This window comes from Dasypus novemcinctus, chromosome 7 (genome assembly GCF_030445035.2).
Source record: "Dasypus novemcinctus isolate mDasNov1 chromosome 7, mDasNov1.1.hap2, whole genome shotgun sequence".
Lineage (NCBI taxonomy): Eukaryota > Metazoa > Chordata > Mammalia > Cingulata > Dasypodidae > Dasypus > Dasypus novemcinctus.
The window spans coordinates 99,917,757-99,932,944 of NC_080679.1; the positions used below are offsets into that span (position 1 = coordinate 99,917,757).

At 43.3% G+C, this 15,188-nt stretch overlaps 1 pseudogene; it reads left to right on the plus strand.

The window, feature by feature from the left end:
• Positions 1-789: 789 nt before the first annotated feature.
• Positions 790-14,561, plus strand: LOC101427747 (up-regulator of cell proliferation pseudogene; annotated as a pseudogene).
• Positions 14,562-15,188: the final 627 nt, after the last annotated feature.

Genomic DNA, 15,188 nt, shown 5'->3' on the forward strand with positions numbered 1-15,188 from the left:
TTTTGATTGGGACCAGAACAAGAAGAGGCTCTGTGTCAGATCCAGGCTGCTCTGCAAGCTGCACTACCACTTGGGCCATATGATCCCCCAGATTCAATGGAGCTGGAAGTTTCCATGGCAAATAGAGATGCTATCTGAAGTCTTTGGCAAGCCTCTATAGGAGAATCACAATGCAGACCCTTAGGATTTTGGAGCAAAACCCTGCCATCCTCTGCAGATAACTACTCCCCTTTTGAGAAACAGCTTTTGACCTGCTACTGGGCCTTAGTAGAGACTGAGCACTTAACCATGAGCCATCAAGTTACCATGAGACCTAAGTTGCCTATCATGAGCTGGGTATTGCCTGACCCACCAGGTCATTAAGTTGGGAGTAAACAGCAGCACTCCATAATAAAGTGGAAGTGGTATATATGAAATAGATCTCAAGTGAGTCCTGAAGGCACGAGCAAGTTACATGAGGAAGTAGCCCAAATGCCCATGGTCACCACCCCTCCCATGTTACCTTCTCTTTCCCAGCCCATAGCTTTGGCATCTTGGGAAGTCCCTTATAATCAGTCGACTAAGGAAGAGAAAGCTCAGGCCTGGATTACAAATATTTCTGCACGATGTGCAGGTACCACCCAAAAGTGGACAGCTGCAGCACTGCAGCCCCTTTCTGGGACATCCATGAAGGATATGGTGAGGGCAAATCCTCCAGTGAACTTCAAGCAGTGCATTTGGTTGTTCATTTTGCTTGGAAGAAGAAATGGCCAGAGGTGCGTCTGTACACTGATTCATGGGCTATTGCCAATGGTACGGCTGGATGGTCAGGGACTTGGAAGGCACATGATTGGAAAACAGGTGACAAAAAGGTCGAGGGAAGAGGTATGTGGATTGACCTTTCTGAGTGGGCAAAAAACATGAAAATTTTTATGTCCCATATGCATGCCCACCATAGAGTAGCTTCAACAGAGGAATATTTTAATAATCAAATGGATAAGATGACCCACGCTGTGGCTAATGCTCAGTCTCTTTGCCCAGTGGGCTTGTGAACAAGGTGGTCATGGTGATAGGGATGGAGGTTATGCATGGGCTTAGCAATATTGACTTTCCCTTACCAAGGCTGACTTGGCTACAGCCACTGCTGAGTGCCCAATCTGCCAGCAGCAGAGACCCACACTCAGCCCCTGATATGGCACCATTCCTCGAGGTGACCAGCCTGCTACCTGGTTGCAGGTTAACTACATTGGACCACTTCCACCATGGAAGGGGCAGTGATTTGTTTTAACCAGAATAGATACATACTCTGAATATGGGTTTGTATTTCCTGCATGCAACGCTTCTTCCAAAAATACCATCCATGGACTTACCGAATGTCTTATCTACCACCATGGCATTCCACACAGCATTGCTTCTGATCAAGGAACCCATTTCACAGCAAATGATGTGTGGGAACGGGCACATGCCCATGGAATTCGCTGGTCCTACCATGTTTCCCATCACCCTGAAGCAGCTGGATTGACAGAATGGTGAAATGGCCTTTTGAAGAGTTGATTATGGTGCCAATTAGGTGGCAATACCTTGCAGGGTTGGGCAATATTCTCCAGGAGGCTGTGTATACTCTGAATCAGCATGCACTCTGTGGTGCTGTTTCTCCCATAACCAGGATCCATGAGTCCAGGAACCAAGGGGTGGAAATGGGAGTAGCACCACTCACTATTACCCCTAGTGATCCACTAGGAAAATTTTTGCTTCCTGTCCCTGCAACCTCAAACTCTGCTGGCCTACAGGTTTTAGTCCCAAAAGGAGGAGTGCTGGCACCAGGAAACACAGCAATGATTCCACTGAACTGGAAGTTAAAACTGCCACCTGGCCACTAGGGGCTCCTCTTACCTCTGAATCAACAGTCGAAGGGAATTACTGTACTGGCTGGGGTGATTGATCCTGACTATCAAGGAGAAATAGGACTGCATCTACATAATGGGGGTAAAAAAGAGTGTGCCTGGAATACAGGAGCTCATCTAGGGCATCTCCTAGTACTGCCATGTCCTATGGTTAAAGTCAATGGAAAATTGCAACAACCCAATCCAAGCAAGACTAATAATGGCCCAGACTCTTCAGAAATGAAAGTTTGGGTCACCCCACCAGGCAAAGAACCATGGCCAGCTGAAGTGCTTGCTGAGGGTAATGGAAACATGGAATGGGTAGTGGACGAAGGTAGTGATAAATATGAACTTTGACCACATGACTAGTTACAGAAATGAGGACTATAATGGTCATAAATCTTTCTTCCTTGTTTCATTACGATGATGATTATATATGTACACAAAATTAATTTCTTTATCTTCTTCCCCAAACTTTGCCCTTATCATATAATAAGTTGTATCCATTTCATGTCATAATATTTGAGGATGTCAAGTTTGAGAGGGAATATTACCCAAGAATTTGCACCCTATTCTGTATGGAATTAATGCATTTCCAGTTGTACACAGGAGAGTTGAACGTTGTTAGGCAGAAATATATATATATATGTATATATATGCATGTCTGTTATTGTTTTTACTTGAAGACTAAGTATGGTTTAAGATAATATGTATGGTTGCCAAGTTGACAAGGGCTAGACTGTGATGGTTAGGCTATTGTGTCAATTTGGTCAGGTAATTGTGCCCAGTTGTTTGGTCAAGCAAACACTGGGCTAACTGTAATACAAGGGCATTTATGGACTTTAGTCACCTTGACTTTACTGCAGTGGTAAATCATAGATAACTGGTTATAATTACGTCAATCACGGAGATTGCCATCAGCAATGAGTGACGCTTAAACCAATCAGTTGAATCCCTTAAAGTGGGAAGTGATTCCAGCATTGAGAGAGAATTTCCCAGCTCATCTATGGACAGCCAACATCTCCCAGAATTCATCAAGAATCATCACTGGACTTTCATCAGAGCTCCTGGTTGCAGTCTGCCTGCGGGGTCTGGACTTGTACATCCCCACAGCTGCATGAGAGACTCTGATAAATCTCTTACTATTGACAGATATCCCTTGTTGATTCTGTTTTCCTAGAGAACCCTGTCTAATACATCTGCTCTATCCATTATGGTAGCTCACAGCCACATATGGCTATTGAGCCCTTGAAATATGACTAGTTCAAATTGAAATGTTTTGTAACTATAAAATACAAGCCAAGTTTCAAAGGCTTAGCTGAAAAAAGAATGCAATTTTTAAAATTAATCGCATGTTGAAATGGTGATTTTTATTATATTGGGTCAAATAAAAATACATTATTAAAACTAATGTGGATTGTTTTTGTTTTTTAATTGATAATTAGAAAATTCTAAATTACTTATATATATAATATTACATTCTGTTTCTATTGGACAGCTTTGATCTTGATGCTCAGAATTTTTCTAGAGATTTCCATTCTTAATGATTCTGAATAGTCTGGCTAATTTAATTAATTCTAATTGCCATCTTTCTTAGGGGCTTGTTTAAAATTTGTTCAGTATTTTACTTCCAGAATTGACAAGAATACTAAAGGTAAATTAAACTAATTAATAACCATTAATCATGTTTAAATGTCACTGACTTTGACCTTGCAAGTGCTTTGGAAGCCCTTTATTCACCTGCTTTAATGGCTTTGTGTCATGTCGAGTGATTTTGACTGGTGAACCAGAAACACTCTAATGCCGTTCTTGCCTAGAGGTGACCTCCTTGGTCTGGAGTGCCATGGAGCATAACAAACAGAGAGTAACACATAGCAGCCCACACATTGATATAGGTATTGGGCAAACGTTAAAGCTCTTTTTCCAAAACAGTATCGTGAAATAGAATACAAGAAATTAGAAAAGTAGATTTGTTCCTAATACTCGTAATTTGTCCACAAACTTCAGCTTTCATTACCTGACCACCTATTCCTACATCAGAGGTATTGAAGCAAATGAAAAGAAAAGCAAGGTCTACAGAAAGAAAAAAATATTCCCTTTTAAAACTGAAAATAATAAGGAGAAATAAAAAGAGCTAGTTGGAAATGGTTAAAATAATAAAAAGCTCACCAACCATCACCCCTCCATGCCACTTATTTCATCCATTAAATTGAAAAGTAAGAATGAGAAGAAAACAGCTCAACCAGGAAAAAACAGCACTGTTCTGGTCCAGAACATAAAGCAAAACCTTTATTGAACGTCAGAGTCAAAAGGAAGCAGAGGCCTAAGATGAGCCCATTTGTGCAAAGGAAAGAAAAGCCTGCAAAAGGACAGAGAGTATGCAAGAGAAAGAGCTGATAAAGATCAAATAGAGAATAAGATGCATTAGGAAAATTGTTCTACATAATTTTCTCACTCTTGACTAGGAAGTACACTCTATAGCTGTGATAGGACATTCAAAAAGGGAGAAAAGCTTTATTTTTCTCCCAGACAAGCCTCTAATAAGAAATTTAATAATAAGAAATCATTTGATTAGTTTACTATGCAAAGACAGTGTGTTTAAGATAACCGAATCTTAAAGCTACCCATGTTAAGAGAAGCTCACAAAGAGGGAACCAAAGCATTAGCATTAACTGAAGACTGTACATTTATGTACAGAAACAACTTGATACTATTCTATTTTAGTTCATCTTTAAGCTTCCTGTTTTCCAGGTAGACAAACTGATGACCTGTATTTAAGTGACTTGGCCAAAATTACAACCAGCCTGTAAAAGGACCAGAACTAGAAATAATTTCTGATTCTTTTACTGATTTCTCAGGCCATTCTGTCCTCACACATCCTTACTGTAAAATCCTAGTCCTTCCACCTTGTGAGAAGATAATTGTTCTTCACTGTTCTTAGGACCACCTGAATGGCTTTTTTTTTTTTTTAAGATTTATTTTATTTATTTCTCTCCCATTCCCCCCCATTCCTCTCTCTCTGTTCATTCGCTGTGTGTTCTTCTGCGTCCACTTGCACTATCCGGTGGCACTGGGAAACTGCGTCTCTTTTTCATTGCATCATCTTGCTGTGTCAGCTCTCCATATGTGCGGCACGACTCCTGGGTAGGCTGTGCTTTTTTCACATGGGGCAGCTCTCCTTGCAGGGCTCATACCTTGTACATGGGCACCCCTACGTGGGGGCGCCTCTGCATGGCATGGCACTCCTTGCGTGCAGCAGCACTGCGTATGGGCCAGCTTACTACATGAGTCAGGAGGCCCTGGGGATCGAACCCTAGACCCTCCATATGGTAGACGGATGCTCTATCCATTGAGCCATGTCCAGTGAATGGCTTTAAAAAGATCTAACATGAAGGAAAGAGTCTTAATAGAATACTAGATAGATGGTCCTTGAATCAAATTCAACTTTTAAGTCATTGTTCAATAAAATCATGCTAAACTCCTCCCCCAAAATGTGACTATTAATAAATAGTTAAAGATATAGCCTTTAAAACTTTTTATAAAAGGTGTACAATTAGGGAAGCGGATTTGGCTCAATGGCTAGAGCATCTGCCTACCACATGGGAGGTCCAGGGTTCAAACCCAGGGCCCCCTGACCCATGAGATGAGCTGGCCCACACACAGTGCTGATGCGCATAAGGAGTGCCGTGATATGTAGGGGTGCCCCCCCCATGTAGGGGAGCCCCATGCGCAAGGAGTGCACCCCATAAGGAGAGCCACACAGCATGAAGAAAGCACTGTCTGCCCAGGAGTGGCGCTGCACACACGGAGAGCTAACGCAGCAAGATAACGCAACAAAAAGAAACACAGATTCATGGTGCCACTGACAAGAATATAAGCAGAAACAGACGAACACACAGCGAATGGACACAGGGAGCAGACAACTGGGGGTGGAGAGGCCAGGGGAAAGAGTGGGGAAGGGGAGAGAAATTTTTTTTAAAAAGGTGTACAATCCTATACTTTTTAAAAAATAAAAATGGGATAAGACTATACAGAATATTCTAAAGCTTTCTTTTTCAATGTGTCAGATATTTTCTTTTTCCAATACATCATTTCAATACATCATTACCTTTTTTTAATCTAGTTTGTCACTCTTTGAATGTCCTATTGTTTTCTCAACCAGGCCCATCTAAATGGCTATTTATTTAGGTTATAAACAATTTTTCACTATTGCAAACAATACTAAAGTACTATTCTTTGGCTTATATCTTTGCAACTTATATAGGGATTTCAGAAGGGTAAATCACTAGAGGTGAAATTGCTGAGTCAAATGTTATATACATTTTTAGGACTTTGGGCATGTGTTAAAAAATGACACTCCAAATCACTTGGGTCAATTTATATTCCCACCAGAAATAAATTAGAGGGCATGTCTTCCCATACCCTCATCAACACTATTATCAACTATTTTAATTATGACTGACTAGGGAAAAAGACATCTGAATTTTAATTCCACTTGGGTTTCTTTAATGAATCAAAGTTGAGTTTATTTTTAAGCTTATTGTTTTTAAAAATTGAGACATTAATAAGGCATAAATCCATCCAAAGTGTATAATCAGTGGTGTTCAATATAATCACATAGTTGTGCATTTATCACTTCAACCATTTTTAAAGCATTTTCATTATTCCAAAAATAATAAAAAGCAAAGAACAAACAAAAAATCTCGTCACCTCAATCTCTCTATGCTTCCCCTGCCATACATAGTTGCTATTCTGTTTCCATTTTTCTAGTTTATTTGTATTTATATTTTGTAAAAACAGTTTTATATATGCAAGTTTATATTGTATTCTCTACCCTCTTATTTAGTTGGCCTTTCCTGATGCTATTTGTGACAGGAGAAGAAGAAGAAGAAAGGTTCACCGTCTTGAGACTTATAGGGTATATTTGAAAATATTTACCCAATTTCAGAGATTGGCAAATATAATCCAATACTGAATAGAATTAATTGCAGCATTTTTCCTAACATTTTTGGCTCAGCTTTTATCAGACAAAGCAGAAATCCATCTTATTCTGTACAAAGAATTGGGAAAAGAGAACATTTCGTTCAGCCTGTATTCAGAAATAACACAAAGTTTTCAATATTACCCCATTCAAAACTTCAGCTCACTATTTATATTATTTTTCCTTGAAAAAATTCTTTTATGAACATAGACCCAAATCCAAACAAAGATTGTTTCATAAATATATACTTAAAAGGACACATGCACAAAACCAAGACAAGTCTTTGAGATTCCCATGGAAATTGACATTCCTACTCTGCATCTTAAGGACAACATGTGAGAGCCTTAGTAAAGTTTTTGAAGCTTTAAAGTACATCAAATTAAAATTAAAAATCATGTCCATTAAAAGACACTTCTGGCATTGATTCTGTCAACATTTCTGGGGTAACAAAAAAAAAAGTTATTTAAGGATATGAATATGGGTTGGAAATTAAAGTATTTTCTTTATTGAGCCTATCCAGATTTTCACTTTTGGATATCAATATTAAGATAAAATAAAGCAGATTTGTGCCTTTGTGCATGACAGATTAGTGAGCAACAAGGAGGAAACAATTTCCTGGTTGTAGGAAATTGTGATGCTTACAGAATAGTACAAAATGTTGAGGATTTGAAGGCAACCTGAAATGTTATCTTATTCAACAAGTTATCTATCTAATGCTTAAATCTTCTCCACAGTAGATGTGGCAAATGTTCATTTGCCCAATGTGTAAATACAGGCAATGATAGGGAATTCATCTGCTGGGACTACCCTTTTAACCACTGAGTAGCCAGGACGAATAGAAAGTCCTTCTTAGCATGTCCTGCTGAAAACTGTTTTCAAGTACTTAATATGTACTGATCCTACTTACAGGCTGATATTACACCAGAACTCTTGGGTGGCTGACTTATATCCATTTACAGGCCCCTCTTCCTTTTACTTTTCACTATACAAACAATAAAACTAAATAGTTGCTTCCTTGGCTAGCCAATGCATCAAGAGTTTGCCAACATAACATAGTTATAACAAATGAGTATATGTTCACATGCATGGGGATTCTGGGAGAGCTTCTGTCATCCATCCCCTTCCTTCTACACTGAATATAAACTTGTTACAGCAACAATTGCTACTAGAAACAGGGAAGGAACGTGCACAGGAAACACAGATGTTGGCTCTCACATTCCTGAACCACTAAACAAAACCAGTAGCCACCTATCTTCAGATTTCTTGTTATGTAGGAAAAGTAAATCCATTGTTCCCAAGAGATCTTAACTCAGGTTTCCTGATGCTTGCACCTGAACTCAAAGCTAGGATATTTAACACAACACTGAAAAGTGAAATTTAATTCCACTTGACAAGCTTTCTTTTTTTAAAAATTATATTGTAGTAAAATATATATACCATACAATTTGCCATTTTAACAATTTTCAGTGTACAATTTAGTGGTATTAGTTATACTCACAATGTTGTTCACCCATTACCACTATCTATCTTCAAAACTTTATCACCCTAAATAGAAACTCTTCACCCAGTAAGCAACAACTCCTCATTCTGCCTTCCCCACCCCCCAGTCCCTGGTCACCTCTAACCTACTTTCAGTCTCTGAATTTGCCTATTCTAGATATTTCATGTAAGTGAATCATACGATATTTGTCCTTTTGTGTCTGGTTTATTTCACTCAGCATAATGTTTTCAAGGTTCATCCATGTTGTACAATGAATCAGAATGTCATTTCTTTTTATGGGAGATAATATTCTATTGTACATGTATATCACATTTTGTTTATTCATGGGCACTTGGGTTTTTTCCATCTTTGGGCTATTGTGAGCAATATTGCTGTGAATATCGATGTACATATACTGATTTGAGTCCCTGTTTTCAATTCTTTTGAATATATACCTAGAAGTGGAATTGATGGGTCAAATGGTAATTCCCTTTTGAACTTTTTGAGGAATCAACACCTCATATTTTTGAAGACAGCTGTCACATCCTCTTCACTCCTTACAAACCCCTCCTCATCCTAGGTCTACATTGAATAAACTCTATTTCAACATATCCTTCACAATTTGTGACGTTAAAACATAAAACAGTCTTCTAGGAGTATGTAGTCATTTGGTATTATTTATGAATTCCAAAAATAGATATTGGATTATGTTTGTAAATTGGTATGGTCCTCTGGGTATATTAGATTGTATTAGATTCAGAGGTCTCCTTCTTAGTTGACTAAATAATGATTAAGGCTTTCACTGGGCCATGTCAGTAGGACTTGAGTCCCCTCCCCCTTGGTAGGTGGGGACTCACAGGGAAAATGACATGGCAGAGGAGACAGTTGTAGAGTTTTGAGCTAGAGTCAGGGAAGTAAACACATAGGAGAGAGCAGAGCAGCTGAGCTGGAGAGACTTGAGCCCTGGGGAGAGAGACAAAGGCTAGGGAGCCTGATAGTCTACAGCTGACCTTGTGGAGAGACCAGAGCAGCTGAGCCTGGAGAGAAATAAGCCCCAGGAGAGAGATGAGACTTATTCCAGGCTACAGCTGATGTTGGAAGAAGCTGGGATCATGGAGCCCTAAGAGAAAGAGGTAGGCTTAAACCCTGGAGACATCAGCAACCATCTTGCTCCAACATGTGGCAACAGACTTTGGTGAGGGAAGTAAATTATGCTTTACGGTCTGGTAATTATAAGCTTCTACCCCAAATAAATACCCTTTATGAAAGTCAACATATTTCTGGTATTTTGCATCAGCACCCCTTTGGCTGACTAATAGAGAGCATCTGCCCCACTCTTGGATACTGTTCCTCCTTCTTGGATAAATTTTCTAAAACTAAAGTAATACAGCCTAAACCACATTAATATTCTCGGTTTCTCCATTGGTCTATCAACTTAAAATTGACTACATTTCCTAAGTTTCCCTTAGCATGTAGTTGTAAAATGGTTTTGCTTGTATCCAAATACTTTTACCTTTCACCACTTTTATTAAAGTTTCTTACTGGATATAATCCATAGTTTCAGTCTATCAGGAGAGTTTGCAAGATTGATGGTTTTGTCAATCACATGAATCACTCTACAATAATGTTGCTGAATATTATGTCCATATCTAAGAATTAATCCAAGTTAGCAATAAATGTCAAGCATGGCAAGGCCCTGAAACACTTCACTAGATAGTTGTCCCCACCAAATTGTTATTCTTTACAGATCTTAGTTCTTCATTTTGCCAACAAGTTTATTATAAGACTTTGCCCTGCTAAAGTATAAATTATTTGGGTCTAATTCATTTTCCAAACATAGCACTTAGGTTATTTGACACAATTTGTTCTTAGTGACAATTCCTTCTGTTAAGTCCTAATTTAGTGCTAGTTTCTACTCTTCATCATTTATTTGTAGATGCTGACTATGGATTGCTTTAATAATCTGTTCTAGAACCAGGAGCAACATCAGTCTCACAGACTGGCAACCTTAAGTATCATATTCTACTCACCTTGCCAGTGGGCATATCAATCAAGTATCTCATGCAGAATGATTCTCCCTACTCTTGCTTGGAATGCTGGGACAGATAACCACTGGCACTCACATGCACTCACCTGTTCTCTCTCTTGCCATTTTGACGCACAGATGTGAGGATGGGAACAACAGCCATATTGGTACGAGCCTGAAGTAGAAGAAAGCACACTGAGAAGAGCAGAGCTAAGATAACTGCAGTGAAATAGCCTGAGAACCACTGTGTTAGCAACCTTAAATTCCTTCCTTTCTCTGGACTTCCAGTATGGGATCTAGTGAATTCCCATATCGTTTAAAAGTTTATTTGAGTCTGATTAAAGGGGGTTTTCCCAGACCATTTTCTATGCTTTTCATACATATATATACATAAATACATACTACACGATTTTTTTTAGGTATATTTGTTAGAACATGCTAAACCTGTCCTTCCACAGCTAGATTTTTCACCAATCAATATGTTTTGAAATATATCTATTTTAGTGCACATGAATAGACTTCATTATTTTTCATTGCTATATAATATTTTATATAATACTATAATTAATTTAAACATTCCTCTGTGAAGAATCTTTAAGTTATTTCCATTATCTATCATAAACAAATGCTCAAATTCATAGATGTCTATGCTTATAATATAAATGTAAATATTGAGTTGATAAAAATATATGCATTGAGATTTCTTAATACGTATTTTCAAATGCATTCACTTTCACAGACTTTCTTGGAAGTAGTAGCCTACTTAAAAGCCAGTTACCCTATAGGATTTAACATGTGGCCAGGAAAAGTGTCCCTAATATGAACCCTAGGCTATGAACATGTAAGATTCATTCAATGAGAGTAGTTTGAATACATACTCATTAGACTTAATGCTTAATGAGCACTAATAATTATTAATTTCATTCTCTCTTGGAGAAATATACTTCCTAAAGAAATCTGATTTTTTAAAATTACCCAGTATGATGATTCAGTAATGCTTTGATCACTTTAAAGAATTGAGTACTTGTATAAATTTGGAACTCTGATACATGACAGAAGACCAAATGATAAGGGGTCATTTCTCAGTCTTCAAATGCTAGTCCAGGATTTGTTGTGGCTGACTGCATTCGTCTAAGGAACAAAAAAAAAAAAAAAAAGAAAGTGGATGTGGCCCAGTTGAGCATCCACTTACCATATGGGACGTCCCAGGTTCAGTTCTGGTGCCTCCTAAAGAAGACAAGCTAGACGCTGCACCCACCACCCCCCACCACAACAAGCTAGACACTGCACCACCATAAGGAGCAGATGCCTAAAGGAACAGATGTTACAATCCAGCAGATGCCGCAGCCTGCAGGGAGCCCTCGGGGAGCAGATGTGGCTCAGTCTGTTGGGCCCTCACCTCCCACATGGGAGATCCCAGGTTCAGTTCCCAGAGCCTCCTGGAGAAGGCAAGCAAACAATCAGCAGACAGATGAGAGAACCATCCAGGGGAGAGGGGAGGATAATTTTTTTTTAAGTTAAAAAAAAAAGGTCCCTGGGCAGCCTGGGATCTGGTGCTGGGCAGGGCTGGGGGGAGGGAGGATGGGCTGACCCTGGCCTGGGGCCCCTGGCCACAAGTGGCCCCCAGGTCCTGCCCTTCCCTGTCTCCCAACCCTGCCCTGCACTGGGACCCCCTACTCTCCCCCAGGCCAGAGAAGTGACCCCAGAAATAAAACCATCAGAAAGACAAACAGCTCGGCCATGGCAGATTTGGAATGGAGAGAAATGGAAGATGACTGCGAGTTTCATTATGGAGGTGGTACCAGTGAGCCTCAGGACAATGACTTTCCAACAGAGGAAGAGGTAGCCTTCAAGAAATGCTGTCACTTCTGGAACTAGAGATGTACCTAGTCTAGAAACTTAGCCTCCAGGATTCTCTGCAGATCAGTTTGGACAACATGAAGAACTGTGGTCCTCAGGTACTCAAAGACTTGCCTTAGACTTCCCTAAGAAAGCTGCAGGACTTCAATGCCAAGGCCAGAAACACCACGATGGCACCGAGCGTGCCACTGGACACCAGGCTCACAGAGAAGGCTGGAGGGAGGAGGCAATACTGGGGCACAGCCGCCAACCTCGCTGCCGACATCTGTTCTCTGAGCTGCCAACCCCCGACATGCTGGTCAACCCCTTGGGCCTCCTTTGCACCCTTCTGCTTTCTTGAAATAGTTTTCAGCAACAGGAAATACTTTAGAGAATGTCCCTCTGGCAGTTTGCATGGCCACTTGTTTTGCCTGACTCCGAGAACCACTATCACACGTTTCTGCTGTGGGTCATGAAGCACATGAGACCCCTCTGGGATTGGGGGGCTTCAGAGAAGATGGTGAGGTCCTCTCCACAATGCCCACCCTTGCCTTCGAGCAAGCAGCAACTTCCAATGCCACGGGAGGCCGCAGCCCAGCCCCAGCCAGCGGGACTGCTTTGGGCACTGGGGTCTGAACCTGGATGTCGACCCTCGGGAGATCACAGATGGGCTGGTGGAAATTTCCTGGTTTGTTCCCAAGTGGCAGGGAGAACGTGGACATTTTCCCAGCGCCTGTGGCTTTTACAAACCTGAGAGGCGGTATTGGATCTCACTGGCTGCAGTTTAAGCTTCTGACGGAAATCTCCTCAGCTGCGTTTATACTAACCAACAGGATCAGTAAGAAGGAATACAAACTGCTGCACTCCGTGGAGGAATCCACCACAAAACACTCCATCATCCTGAGGCTACAGTGGGAAACGCAACACAAACCTGTGGCTCCTGAATAAATTCATTCCCGTGCTGCCCTGCAGGCGAGTGTCTGCGAGGACCTGGGAGCGCAGCCCGCGAGCTGGGCCTGAAGTGGACGGGGCCTGGGAAGAGGGCCAAAAGGCCAAAGCCTGGGTGGAGAAGGTCACCGGGAAAACCAAGGATCCTGAAGGCTACAGAAGGGACGCCCTGGGAGAAAGGCGGTGCCGGGGGAGAAGGAGCCGGCTCCGCGGGCCGGGGCACCAGGCGAGCTGCGGGCAGGCTGGGGAGCTCCAGCCTTGCAGAGCCGCCACACGCCCGCGGCGGCCGTGCGGGACGTCATCGTGGGCCTCAACGGCTCCTCCCTGGGCGAGGAGCAGGACTTCCTGAGGGGGTGGAGTTGGGGCTGGCTCCCGTGGCCCTCAAGAAGCTGAGGCCACCTCCCCCTGCGGTCCGACCCCACTGCGGGGCGGTGCGCTGCCCCGGGCGCCGGAACCCAGGGCCCCGGGCACCTCCTGTGGGAGGTGGGTCAGTGTGACGAGGCCCAGGGCTACCTCGTGGAGGCGCACAGGCTGCCGGCACGCCGCGGGCCGTTTGCCCACTTCCCCGGCGTGGCCTGGAGCTGCTGCTGAAGGGGCTGCCCCTGGAGCTGGGCAGCGGCCACGTGAGCGCCCCCTCCGCTGGGTCCCCGGGCCCGGGGAGGAACTGTCGTGTGGCTGGAGAGGAGATCGCGCCGGGTGCGCCCGGCCGTCCTGGGAGCGCGGCGCGGACACGTCCACCCCCTCACCACCACGTGTGGTCTGTGGTGTGCCACTGGCAGGAGCTGTGGTCCCCGAGGGGCCTTCGTGCAGCTCGTTGGGTGGCGGAGGGCTTCAGCCGGGTCCTGGGCTGTGACCACATTCTGGTGAGACTCACATTCTGGTGGCTGAAAGGCAGTGTCTGCACCGCGGCCAGGGCGGCGTTGGAGCTGGATCCTTCCCGGGCCGCCCTGATTACGGGACTGAGAAGCATCGCTGGGGTCAGCTTGGCCAAAACGAGGGAAGTGCGGCTGGCTATTCTGCATGCGTTCCTGAGTCTGGGGAAAACGGGGCACCTGCGCAGCTTTCAGCTGGTGTACCAGAACCTTCACCATGTGTCTACCCCCAGCCCCAAGCTGAGGGACAGGAGGCAGCTCCTGGAGCAGCTGCATGACATGAGCAAAGCTGCAGCCCAGATGGAGCAGCAGAGGGCCAGCGTCCAGACGTCAGGACGCCAACCAGTAGGGCCTGCTGCCACCCTGTGAAGCAGCACCGTGTGGCACATCCCCGACTTGTGGCAGGGCTCCTCTCCCATGACCTTGGTGAGCTCGGGATACAGCAAAGCCATTTTTAAACTAAAGAGAGAGATACCTGTTCGAGAACATCAGGAATGGTCTTTCCAACCAGAACTAAAACATGCAGCAGCTCATGGAGCAGGTGATGCTGTGAGTGCTGGAGGAAAGTGCCTCAGCTGAAGGAAACCTGCTGTGAGTGAGAGCAGTAGTGAGGGGCTAGTGCCTGGTCCACCATGGGAAAGAAGGTAAAGGAAGTACAGGAGCTTGAGGGTCTCCTGAACAATGTTAAAAAGAGGAGCAGCCACGCAAACAAGTTCAGAGATGCTATCCAGAGAATACAAGGTTCCAGGGGAGTTGTTGGGAGGCCCCCAGTATCTGGGTGTAAAGGGATAGGGGAAAGACACACAAGCAGCCATTTGTTCTCTGATTCTGAGCCCCTCTGATTCTGAGCGGCTAAGTCGGCCTCATCCACTGACCCCTGAGGCATAAGTAGCTGTCCTCCATCCTCCATGCCAGGGAATCAGGGGATGCCCAGGGGACAAGGCTGTCCTGAGGAAGTCCAGGGGCTCGTACCAGCATCCGAGGCCTTTGGGTGACGCAATCCTGAGGTGGTATTTATTGACTGAGCTGTGAAGCCTTCCCCAGCCCCCACCCCAGGAAGAGTTGGCTGCTCTGGCTTTCCTGTCCACAACACTTTGTTTTCACCTCTATGAAAGTACTCCACACAGTGAGTGGTGATTTATCTCTTTACGTATCTGCCAACCCCACCCCCCCCACCCCA